The 13,543-nt window shown below is 44.0% G+C and overlaps 1 long non-coding RNA gene across 1 annotated transcript; it reads left to right on the top strand.

Annotated features, from left to right (window-relative positions):
• The first annotated feature begins 1,185 nt into the window (after window positions 1–1,185).
• Window positions 1,186–6,905, top strand: LOC119960805. The gene is made up of 3 exons (XR_005459522.1): window positions 1,186–1,328; window positions 3,981–4,090; window positions 6,685–6,905. It is a non-coding gene; the product is annotated as an uncharacterized LOC119960805 (long non-coding RNA).
• The last annotated feature ends 6,638 nt before the right edge of the window (window positions 6,906–13,543 follow it).

Genomic DNA, 13,543 nt, shown 5'->3' with positions numbered 1-13,543 from the left:
AATAGTAAAAATGTTGAAAATTTGTGGAATAAAAATACTTTAAAAAAAAATGATGTGGAGATACTGGGGTGAGCACAGTAAGAAGTCTTATAACATCAGGTTAAAGCCCAACAGGTTTGTTTCAAATCACTAGCTTTTGGAGCACTGGTGACCGGAAGGAGCAGTGATTTGAAACAAACCTGTTGCACTTTAACCTGGTGTTGTAAGAGTTCTTACTTTTTAAAAAAATGTTTATGCTAACTCTCAAATGCACAGTTTAAGCCCTTTGTTTAGTACACTACTAATAGTTCTATCAATTCTGTAAGAAAATATGTTTTAGCAGCTAAATTCAAAAGGAGAACTTGTTTTAATTCCTGTTCTTCGATGGTTACTTATGTTAGTTCTCTTTCTATGCACTAACTGAATCGGGAGTACTAAATCTGGTCCATTTGGTCCAGGAATTGTGTCCTCCTGGGACTCGATTAAGACATAGAATTTACCGTGCAGAAGGAGGCCATTGGCTCTTGGAAAGAGCACCCCACCCAAGCCCTCACCTCCACCCTATCCCTGTAGCCCAGTAACCCCACCTAACCTTTTTTGGATACTAAGGGCAATTTAGCATAACCAATCCACCTAACCTGCACATCTTTGCACCGTGGGAGGAAACCAGAGGGAACCCACGCAGACACTGGGAGAATGTACAGACTCCGCACAGACAGTGACCCAAGCCCGGAATCGAACATGGGACTCTGGAGCTATGAAGCAACTGTGCTAACCACTGTGCTACCGTGCCAGCAATACTTGCAGTTTTGTGCAACAAAGCAGATTAAATTGTATTTTGTAATGCATTGAAATCCCTCTAAAGAATATGCTGGTTGAACAATAAACTTGATAATCTGCTATTTTGGGATTGAGAAAGAGGGCAATTATATAACAACCATCCCGTCAGGAAAAAAAACCTGATATTAAAGCGTTGGAGTTTAACAAGATATTTGGTAAGTTTTTCTGAATATTAAGATGCTCCTGATATGAACATTTGTTTTTCTTGTTGCTTTCTGACATAATCAGGACTTGAAATCTGCAAGTTCATTTTTTCTGGTCTTCCATGAAAATATTGCTAAATTTTGCATTGACATTGGTGCTTTTTGAAGCGTGCCAAAGTGTCTGAAAATTAGTGTAGCATTTTTAAAAATGTATAAATTGTTTCTTTTCCAGATCCTCGCTGGGCATCAATAAACAGGGGTGTTCTGATTTGTGATGACTGCTGCAGTGTACACCGCAGTTTGGGGCGGCATATTTCTCAGGTACGACACCTGACGCACACACCATGGCCTCCCTCCCTGCTACAGGTAAGGAACGTTTTGTTGTGTAATCACATCCCCTTAGTGAGCACAGATTTGCTGCAAAGGTTCAGTAGAAAGCTGGATGGGTCCCTGGCTATGTCTGATATCACGGCATACAAAATCTAGTTGGACTGATGATTGATGAGGTCCCCTGGAACAGAATTAAATTGGCTTGGGGAAGTTTTTTATAATTTGTGTGTCTCAGGAGTTGAATAATTAAAAGTTAAAAGGAAGTAGCAAATTAAATCTTGAAAGATTGGAGATTGAGTAACATGCATTTTTCGTGTTGTGCAAATATATAAACTGGATGTGCAGACAAAGACTGGTTACTCAAAGAAGCCTGACTCATGCAGTCATATGACAGCAAAGCTCTTCACCCATTAACAGCCCTGTAATCTCCTGAGTGCCACAGTTAGGAGGGAAAAGTCTCTAAACTGGTTCTGGGAAATTCCTCTTTGTACATAGATGCCTAACGACTTAAATAATGGTACAGTGTGTCTCTCTGGCCATAATTATGTATTTGCTGGGCAGCACGGTGGCACAGTGGGTTAGCCCTGCTGCCTCACGGCGCCGAGGTCCCAGGTTCGATCCCGGCTCTGGGTCACTGTCCGTGTGGAGTTTGCACATTCTCCCCGTGTCTGCGGGGTTTCGCCCCCACAACCCAAAGATATGTAGAGTAGGTGGATTGGCCAAGCTAAATTGCCCCTTAATTGGAAAAAATTAATTGGGTACTCTAAATTTATTTTTTTTAAATTATGTATTTGCTCAATATCTAATCTTGTCATTTTTGTGGATGGGCAGCTATGTCCAAACAAGGGTGGAAAAATTAGCTACTAGCAAATTAGCAAGTAAATTGGTTACTTGGGACCTCCCTCATGTATTCCTAGTAGCTAATAGCAGCATTGCTAGCAGGAATGTGGGAACAGATTGTTCACCCGGGATGGAGGAGAGGAGTAGAATTGAATATGCTGTGGTCGGACTTACTGGTTTTGAGGAGCTGACAATCCAAACTGTTCAGTTCCACTTGTGTTTTATATTTCCACTTTTGAGCTCTTGAATTTTGCAGGCCTGACCATGTACAAACCGCAGTTTTGTTGTTGCCTCATTGGTAGACAATTCTTTTTTAAAAAATAAATTTAGAGTACCCAGTTATTTCTTTTCCAATTAATGGGTAATTTAAAGTGGACAATCCACCTACCCTGCACATCTTTGGGTTGTGGGGGTGAAACCCACGCAGACACGGGGAGAATGTGCAAACTCCACACGGGCAGTGACCCAAGGCCAGGATTTGAACTCGGGTCCTCAGCGTTGTAGGCAGCGGTGCCAACCACTGCACCACCTTGCTGCCCCAAGTAGACAATTCTTAACCAGTAATTTGAGATGAATGAAATTAATGGGAACACGATGTAAACTTTATATGTGGCTCCTGAGTAATCACGGTGCATATCTTTTTAGTCCATAGAGAAAAGCAAGACAGGAAAGTGGGTAGGAGGAATCATTTTAAAATAAAGAATCTTAGAATCCCTACAGTGCAGAAGGAGGCCATTTGGCCCATCGTGTCTGCACCAGCCCTGTCAAGAGCACCCTACTTAAGCCCACACCTCCACACTATCCCCATAACCCAGTCACCCCACTTAAACTTTTTGACACCAAGGGGGCAATTTTAGCATGGCCATTCCACCTATCATGCATATCTGTGGACTGTGGGAGGAAACTGGAACACCTGGAGGAAACCCATGCAGACACGGGAGAAAGTGCAAACTCCACACAGACAACCCAAGGCTGGGATTGAACCTGGGACCCTAGAGCTGTGAGGCAGCAGTGTTAACCATTATGCCCCTTAAACTTCATGGAAAATAAATAGATCCTAATTCTAGAGTGGCAGTGGCTTTAATGTCTTAATGCTCAGGGCGGCACGGTGGCGCAGTGGTTAGCACTGCTGCCTCACAGCACAAAGGACCTGGATTGACTCCCAGCCCCGGGTCACTGTCCGTGTGGAGTTTGCACATTCTCCTCTTGTCTACGTGGGTTTCACCCCACAACCCAAAGATCTGCATGGTAGGTGGACTGACCACGTTAAATTGGCCCTTAATTAGAAAAATTTAATTATAAGTAAATAATGTTTTAATGCTGCTTTCCTAACCTTTGGTGTGCTACGATAATTTGACACTTTATGGTGTACTAAAAATGGACATTCCTTACTGATGACCTTTTTGTCATTTCCTACTCTGCCTGAGGATGACCAGAAGTAATAATTTTGCCTCGGATGTAACTTTAATCAAGCCTGGTAAAAATCCATGGAGTCTTAATCTAACACATTACTTCCACAAAATTCTTGTTGTTTTTGATTAAGATTATTACTTGAAACCTACATTGCACTATTGCACTATTATTGTGTATCATCAGGATTAATCTGCTCAAGGCAATGATTTCTATAAGTTTAATAGTGGATAATCCATATCCCAACACTTCAATCCATCTTGAGATATTTTATGTTCTACTTACCACTATTTTCTTCAGTCTAACTGAGCAAAGATTTGAGCCTCCAGAAGAAAATAAATGCTCATGCAGAAGCTGCATCATTTGTAGAAACACTATTAACACCATTGCGAATATTGTATTCAATTTCAGCCTTTATGAAAATGTTTTTAATTTCAGATGGTACAAACTCTTGTTAGCAATGGTGCCAATTCAATCTGGGAACACTCATTGTTGGATCCTACTGCTTTGAGTGGAAAGCGCAAGGCCAGCCCTCAAGACAAAGTACAGTAAGTATATCTGATCCTGCTTAACACACATACTTCATAACAGTTCAAATTAATGAGTAGATTTAGCAGTTCAGGTATGATTGATCCACCCAATCAGTAAATGCCTCTCAAGCAGGTAATTTTAAAAGTTGTCTCCAACAATATTTTGCATATATAAGGCACTAGAAGATCAGAGAAGATCATAGGTACAACATAATTTCTCTTTTTTGTCAGAACTCTTTATTGGCTTGTGGTACTGCAGTCTTAACTTCTATCACCTCAGCTGAAGAATTAAAAAATGAGTCCAAACAATTTATCAATTTGCACATGCCTGATAGCATGCCTGAGACCACTTCCAAGTTATCAGTCTTTCCTGTTGATACTGGTCTAACATTGCAATTCCTCATAATTATTATTGTGGTCTCTGCCAGAGAATGCCTTCTGATTGAATCTGAGGTTAAAAAAACTCATTCCTTAGAACAGTACAGCACAGAACAGGCCCTTCGGCCCTCGATGTTGTGCCGAGCAATGATCACCCTACTTAAACCCACGTAACCCGTATACCCGTAACCCAACAATCCCCCCCATTAACCTTACACTACGGGCAATTTAGCATGGCCAATCCACCTAACCTGCACATCTTTGGACTGTGGGAGGAAACCGGAGCACCCGGAGGAAACCCACGCACACACGGGAGGACGTGCAGACTCCACACAGACAGTGACCCAGCCGGGAATCGAACCTGGGACCCTGGAGCTGTGAAGCATTGATGCTAACCACCATGCTACCGTGAGGCCCCCAATCATTCTGTCTCCATTATAAACAGAATTTTTATTACACCAGTGAATTTAAATTGAACCATGAAATGATTACATTAACTATTTGTTGCCTGAATAGGAACAATTTCCAGGGGTTAAGCAGTCCATTGCCTTCAATATTCATATGTTGGGGTTATGTCTCCCTCACTGCCAGCCTTCTTTGTGAATTGGGAGGATGTTTCTGGAGCCAACTACAAACTTATGAAAACCAAACTTGCAACAAATGCATTAGTCATTTCATGGAAGAGCTGTTAATAGCTGAAAACTTGCTTTTAAAAATCTCTGATTGCAGATCCTTAGCACGGCAACAATATTACACTGAGCAACCCTGTAAGCTAGGTCCCAGGATCAGAATGTTACATAGCTCTTGGTCAGTATCTCCTGTTTTAAGAGAAAAATCTGAGAAAATTGGTGATGATGCAGATTAGACACAAGTCTTTTGGCCTGGGATCTGGCACTGATAGTTTGTCAGCCTCCTCTGTCTCCTGGCTGTAAAGGCCCCAGATGAAAAAAATATTTACATTTATATAACATCTTTACATATTGTTGAATGTCCCAAAGTCCACAATAAAATGCATTCCATGGAATCTTGAATAGTACCAGACAGATGGAGGCCATTTGACCATTTCAAAGAGCATTAGTCCCACACCTCTTTTCCCTGTCCTTGCAATTTTACCTCTAAATTTTTATCCAATTTCATTTCAAAAGCTACTATTGAATCTATCTCTGACCCCTGATCAGGCAACACATTCCAGATCCTAAACACTCGATGCATAAAAAACTTTTTCCTCATGTTAACTCTGGTTCTTTAGCCATTAAGTCTTGTCCTTCTGGTTAGCGACACATTAGCCACTGGAAATAGTTTCTCTTCACTTACTCTCCCTACACAATTTTAAACTGCCCATCAACTCTCCTCTGTCCTCCCTGCTTCAATTGGAACAAGCCCTGCTCCTCCATTCCCACCATGTAATGCAATCCCTTATCCCTGTAAACATTCCAATAAATTTCCTCTGACCTCACTCCAAAGCTTTCATCTTCGTAAAGTGTGATGCCCAGAACTGGACCACTCTTATTGACCCAAGTTCACACGAAATGTGATCATTTCAGTGAGGTATTTAGAAAGTTGCCTGCACCCACAAAGCTATGCTTCAGCAGGAGTGAGTTTGTGTAGTCTCAGTCTGGTTTCAGGAAGACAATAGCTATAGGACAAAGCTGTCACCAGTTCACGCACTCGGCGTTTTGGCAAAGATCAAGCGTGAGATCAGATGTAATGCGTGTTGTTTTCCGCTTGGACCTAGTATGTCTCTTTTGTGAGGTCCATGAATTGTATTCAATTTGAATTCTTTTTTGGAGCAAACAAGCATATGGATTAAGGGCTTGCTCTGTCCACTCTGTGTAATGGCTTAGTAACTCTGAGAAAGGAATTTCTTCTTAGATAAAGCCCTTATGAATGTTATATTGACACCATTACCGAATAATGGCTGGTATGGGATAATTGGTAAACATCACACTGATACAGTCATGCGTTCTGTTCAAAAAATCAACCTAAGGCACATTATGGGGACAGGGTCTTCGAAGGCAGAGTGACAATGGTATTATTTTAACATCTAGTTTTTCTGTATTTGTATCTTGACTTGTCTGTATTATATTTCCCAGTGCTGACACAAGCACAATTTCTCAAAAGACTCTGTTTCCTCCCTACAAATTATTTTATTTCCAAATATGTGTGCACTGTAGCGTTTTTAAAACATGCTTGCCTTGTCAAACAAATTGGTCACTATCTCTTTCACCATTCAGCCCAAGTAAAGCCGAATTTATCAGAGCCAAATATTCAATGTTGGCATTCGTCCATCGCTTGCCATGTCGTGAAGAAGACAGTGCTGCAGCCAAAGACCTGAGCAAAGTAAGCATCCTAACAGAAATTATTAGTTTAATGAAAACATTAGAACATTCCTTGAGGAGAAAGGTGGAAAGGTATCTTAAGTTCCTCCAGAGTCTATGGGTGGAATTTTCTGATTTTTTTTCCAGAGTGGCGAATGAGTGAAAATGGGATGGAAGCCGCCAGTTCAAGGGTGGCTTCCTTCACCATCTAAAGATTACGGGGCAGGTTCCATGATGTCACGCTGGCACGGTGGGATCTGGTTGAACCTGCCCCACCAGAATGTAGGTTTTTAAAAGATTGGAACATCCTGACTTAAAGAAAAAATAAAGAAAAATAGAACCCCCCCACACACAACACACTCACGCACATGGAACATCCACCTACGCAATAATCCTGCCCCCACAATGTCAGGGTGCTGCCCAGGCATGATCTCTCTCTCTCTCTCTCCCCGGGGCTGTACTTAGCTGTTTGCCTCCAGCTGGTTTTGCTCGCCAGGTGCATGTCAAGGGCGACCTGTCATGATTCATGAAAACTGGAGCACAAAATCCCCACCCCCACCCATGGCTGAGTTTAAGGTTGCTTTGAAGAGACTGTTTAAAATAGCAATGTTCAATGTTGTTATTATAATCAGAGAATCTTATAATAAGCTCCTTAATTGAGTTACTGTGAATATACTTTGCTATCTTATTTGGAAATGTTTCATGTTAACCCGTGAAAATGAATTGTGCTATTATTGACTTACTTTGTCACATCCTTAAATGATAGCAAATTAGAAACTATAGTTCAAGTGCCTCCTCTCTCTCTCTCTCTCTCTCTCCTTCCCCCCCCCCCCCCTCCCCCCCCCGCTGATTTTTGCCTGTTGACTGCTTTGGTGACGGGTTAGAATTGTCAGGGTTCTGAAGAGCAAATGAGGAATCAGCACTTTGGTACATCACAGGGAACCCTTTTACTTTCATGAGTTTGCAGTGGTATTGCCTGACTGTTTTTACTGGTTAGTTGTGGTTCAGCTCCTAGACTGATCCATGAATTGTTTTAAGACATGAACAGCCCACGTCATGTGGGTCTCAGAGGCAATAAATTTGATCTGGAATTATTTTAAATCTCAGATGGGGTGAATTTGGGCAAAATACATCCCTGATATTTATCCATTACACACAATTGGGAATGATACAGCATTTTATATGAAGGAGCTGCTACACAAAAACTGAATGGAAAGTTGGATTTGTTTTTTGCTGTGGTTCTGTGGACCAATTTTAAATGTGCTGGTTGTGTTGCTTTGAAGTTTAACTATCTGATGCTGTTGGGAATATATCAAATCAACAAATGTGCCGACGTATATACATGTCCTGACAAGCAAGTAGGCAGATGTTAGAGTTCTTATTGAGATGTGATTTTTTTTTAACATAAAGCTACACCACCCACTAAGAGTGCGCCAGAGAGATATCACCTTTATCTTTTGCAGATCTTGGCTTTGCCTGCCTTATGGGATATGCAAGTTTTTTTTTCTCATTTGTAAATAGCACGGTTTTGGAGTGCATAGATTATCATAGAATTTACAGTGCAGAAGGAGGCCATTCGGCCCATCGAGTCTGCACCGGCTCTTGGAAAGAGCACCCTGCCAAGGTCAACACCTCCACCCTATCCCCATAACCCAGTAACCCCACCCAACACTAAGGGCAATTTTGACACCCATGGGCAATTTATCATGGCCAATCCACGGAGCACCCGGAGGAAACCCACGCACACATGGGGAGGATGTGCAGACTCCGCACAGTGAGCCAAGCCGGAATCGAACCTAGGACCCTTGAGCTGTGAAGCAATTGTGCTATCCACAATGCTACCGTGCTGCCCATAACTTATTGCAACCGCAAATTTGTACAAAAATTACAATCAATTTCACCCCCCAAACAGGGATTGGGGAAAATAAATTTGCAGAGAACACAATTCACAACTGACTACATATTCCTTGAACAATAGCAAGTGCTCCAAATTAATACTTCTCAACAGAAGGAGAGGGACATCTAATATAATCACTATTACAATTTGCTTTGGGTAAGGCTTGAGATTGGATTGCTTGCTCACCAGCCTTGAGCACTGTTGCACGTTTTACTATGGGCGTAAAACGCGTTTATTGGAGTGTATTAACACGCCTCCGAGTTCGACGTGTGCTTAACACTGCTAGGCTCTGTTCTATGTAATTATTTAAGCTCTGGAGTCGCCAGCTGCCGTATAGGCAACGTCACAAGTATTCCAAGGTCAAATTCAAAGTAATAAAGACGATACACCGATTAGTCAAGTTCAAACGATCAATATTTATTATACAGTTAATAATAAATACTCATGCACACACACTAAGAGACTAAGCTACAACTAAACATAAGCAAACAGAATACTTATCTAACAGGAACAGGCAAGGTCAGAGAACGAGGCCTTCGTCCTGGTTTTGTCTGCAGCCTTCAGCAAGCGTTCTGGCACTTGGGAGTCTAGTGAGCTTGGATCGCGTAGCGAGCGTTGAACTTACGGTTTCGGCGGCTGGTGCTCAACGGCTGGAGTCAGGATACCAGGTGTCAGTCGGGGCCGGAGCACAGGTTTAACAGACCGGACAACACGAGGTCCCTATCTTTTATAGGGGTTCCGTTGTCCTTCCCTCTTCTCGGGCGGGCTCTACCTATTGGATCAATTTCTTATCGATACTGGATTAATTCCCCAATGCGAGGGGGTCTCCGTGATGGAGGGGGCGTTTCTTATGTCCTTTTGTTCGGAGGTTTCTGGTGCCTCGATGTCTGGGTCTTGATTGGAATGTGTCCATTCAGAACCAAATGTATCTATTGTGTGGGTGTTCAAGTCTGATGGCCTCATTAGCATGCAAAGCGTTTTGCCATTTGCACCTAGCTAAGGTCTCTTCACCTGAGCCCAAACTGGTTTCTGCTGCTGCAGAATGCAAACTGCTCTTTGCAGACTGCTGTTCTGGCTGAACTGTCTGTTTCTCAGCAGCCTTCCATTTTAGTTTGGCTCAGTGTCCATTTTGCGTGGCCAGCATGGCTACATTCCCTCCTTGTGATCCTCACAATCATACTATTGTGAAGGATCACCTATGTACTTTGCCTCCTTGTGTTCTGACCTCTTGCCAGTTCCTGTTCTACTCTGTTCTAAACTATGGGAAGAAGAGAAAAAAAATTTAACTAACATTTCTACTTGGCCCTATGTCAAAGGGACATGCATTACTACAATTGGGAACCTCTACCTATCACTATTAACCTTAACCTTAACTTAAACATGTAATCACTCTAAACCTTAACCATTCACACCACAACATCACACTTCCCAACTCGGCAGTCGAGTATGGAACAATATAATACATGGCTGAATTTTATTTACAGAGTGTTGTAATCAGTGAGGGGTTGAGGGGTTTGGTGGAATCCGAAGATGGGGGATTGCACTCTATAGATGGGTGAGGTGCTGGAACGAGAGGCTCTCCTCTTCCATTTCCTCAACCTGAGGGTCTGCACTAGGATGGTGAGGATCGCAATCACCAACAGTGATTCGATTATGTAGGACATGGAGTACCACGTCATGAATTTAGTACACCAGGTCTGAACCTCGCTGATCAGAGCTGAGCACTGGGGGTTTGCTGTACTAGAAACATTTACGGTGGGGGTTGTGGGGGAAACGTGTCTTGTTTCCACACATATACATATGACATTAAATAGTAATAAGTGGGCTTCCATCATTTTGCTGTTCTTCTTCTTTCTCTTCCTTCTTCCTCCGGTATTGACAATCCTGGCTTCGACCTCTGTCTCGTCCTTTGAAACCTTTGGGATCAAGCACAGTATCTGTCAATACACAGTTTAAGACCTTTACTTGTTAGTGCATCTGTCTTTCAAAACCCAATTGACCCTTTAAAATGACTGGCTAAGTCACACCCTGTGACTCCCCTCATTTTTTTTTCAAAAAGCGAATTTAAAGACCAGCATACACCTAACAATCCTTCCTTCTGCGAGCCGTCTCGCAGGCTTTGCTGATTTACCATCCGAATGTTCCCGGATGTAAATAGCATGTGGGATGGTGGCCGAAGGGCTACCTAACGTAAAATGAAAACAAACTTGGAAACAAACATCCGAATGAGTTGCGTATGGGCCGCTACGGGTAAGAGTTGGATGGGATCCCCGGGTAGGGCGTGCTGTGCCATACCCGAGCTTGGCTGACCAAGGGTTGGTTCTCAGACAGGGCGGGTCCTCAGTGCCGTTTGTCCACTGCCTGAGTAACCTGGAGAAAACGGGTACGAATGTGTTTACCATGACTTGCAGCCTCTATTTCGCCGAATAGAGGGGCACCTAAAAACCAAGGGAGCCAAGATGCTCCGTTCTGAAAACAGGGAACAAGTCGTGAACCGTGTCGGTTCACCAGAGGATACAACTGAAGTTCTCAGAAATATCTGCGGACAAGCTAACGTGTATGTGAGGTGGTCACAATCTTTTCAGCTGAAAAGAAGATGTCCATCCTCCAGCTGAAACATTTACATTCCGGAAACAAACAAACATAAAACGAAGACAAACATACGTGCAGGTTCCATCAGAAAGGACATCGTTTCCCTCAAACGATTCCTATCTTACATCATCTGGACACCTCACTTTGATTCTGCCTCTGTGAACAGGGTCACAAAGGGGTTGCCGTGTCGGGAGTCAGACACCGTGTCGTCCTGCTCTCCCGGATCCCACACCCTTGTGTGGATCAGGCATGCTATTTTGGAGTTGTGTGACCGGGGGTCACTCTCGTCATTGCGGACAAGTCTGTAGGAATTGTCCCTGTGCCATTGTGTAGCGTCGAGTGTGTTGTCGGGGTAGTCGGGGTCGGGTGGTGGTTCTGGGTTTTTGAGGTAGGTGACTTCCATGGGGTCACTGGAGTCGGGGTCGTAGGTGGTGCAGTGTGGGCTGTATGGCTGTGTGGTGTCGCTGTCTTCAGAGTCAGTGTCTGTCCTACTGTCTCTGCTGTGGCAGCTTGTGGGCGTGTCGGGGCGTGGTCTGTAGTGGTCTGTGGGCGGAGTCGTGGGCGAGTCCGTTGATGTACTGGTCTGTGAGGGGGATGGTGGAAAAGTGTCTCTGGTGGGCGGGGTGAAGTGTTCTGCTGCGTCTAGCAGGACATGGTGAGCATGGTTGGCCTGTGTTCCATATGCCTTTAACTGGTTTATATGGAACCACGCGGTCTTCCCATTAGGATACTTTATCCTGTAAACGGAGGGGCTAATTTTGTCCGAAATTGAGTAGGGACCGGAATATTTTGGAGCCAAAAAACTGCTGGGGTTATAAACAGATAACATTACCTGTTGCCCAACCTGGAATTCTGTGGTGTGTACGGTCTTATTGAAACAGGCAGTCCGTTGCTGTCGGCGTTTCCCTAGCTGGACTGCGGCTGCGAGCTGTGCAGACCTCACAGTCTCAACTAGATCTTTAACTGCCTTTTCATGTGTGAGGGCCGTCACTTCGGGGCTTGTCATGTCCAGTCCTAAAAGGAATTCTGTACCTTTCATAGGGCGTCCGGTCATGAGTGTATGTGGTGTGTATCCTGTCGATGTGGAGACAGTGTTCCTTATGAACATAAGTGCAAAGGGGAGCACTGAATCCCATGTGGAATTATTCTCTTGAACCATTTTCCTAAGGGTAGTTTTTAGGGTCCGATTCATGCGCTCCACAATCCCGCTGGACTGTGGATGATACGCAATGTGGAAGTTCTGTTTGATTCCGAATATTGTCAGGACGTTCCTCATGACCCGTCCTGTAAAGTGAGATCCCTGGTCCGAATCGATACTTCGGGGTAAACCCCATCTCGTGAAGATGTGGTGGGTCAGGATCTTTGCAGCTGTCTTTGCTGTATTTGTTCGTGAGGGAAATGCCTCTACCCACTTGGTAAAGGTGTCTATCACCACCAGAACGTATTTATAGCCATTCCGACAAGGGGGCAATGGACCTATAAAGTCGATCTGGAGGTTTGTCCAAGGGCCGTTAACTGGGCGAGTATGCCGAAGTTGTGCCTTCTTAGAATACCTGTCCGGGTTATTCTGAGCACAAATCAGGCAATTCTCTATGTAGTGCGTTACATCATTCCTGAGATCAGGCCACCAACAGAGTTGCCTGAGGTGCCTCGTTGTTGCATCAATTCCCTGATGCCCGTGTCCGTCATGGAACAAGGCAATCATCTGATTCCTGTCCTGCTGTGGGACCACATAAAGTCGGTCCTTAATGATCACACCCTCATGTGTGGTCAGTGCGTGTTTAAAGTGCTCGTAAGCAGGCACAAAGTTTCCCTTGAAAACCTCCCTGAGGTCTCCGTCCTGTTTTTGTGCTGCCACGAGATCTTTAATATCAGTCTGTGAGACTTGGACTGCGCTCACAGGGGCGCTAGCTGGTGCGCTAGCTGGGGGGGTCCATAAGTGTCCTCTCCTGGAACCTGCCTTAGCCAACGCGTCGGCTTTTACATTCCCAGGTGGTGATGACCTATGGTGGCTGCGAACTTTTATAATGCCGAAGGTCCTGTCCTTCGCTTTCGCTAAAATATGCTGGAGTAGAGGGGCTGATGGAAGGGGTTTCCCGTCTGCGGAGACAAAACCTCGTGTCCTCCACAGGGGCAGAAAATCGGTTTAAACTGTTACAGACATATAAGCTGTCTGAATATATGTCTGCTGGGCTGGGGAAAGAATCGGGGTGGTCCACTATGTACGCTATGGCTGCTAGCTCTGCTGCCTGCGCGCCTAAGTGACCTGGTAACTTAAGAGCGATT

This window comes from Scyliorhinus canicula, unplaced genomic scaffold, assembly GCF_902713615.1.
Source record: "Scyliorhinus canicula unplaced genomic scaffold, sScyCan1.1, whole genome shotgun sequence".
NCBI lineage: Eukaryota > Metazoa > Chordata > Chondrichthyes > Carcharhiniformes > Scyliorhinidae > Scyliorhinus > Scyliorhinus canicula.
Note: the sequence above shows the minus strand (reverse complement) of the source record. Positions and strands in the feature narration are given on the sequence as shown.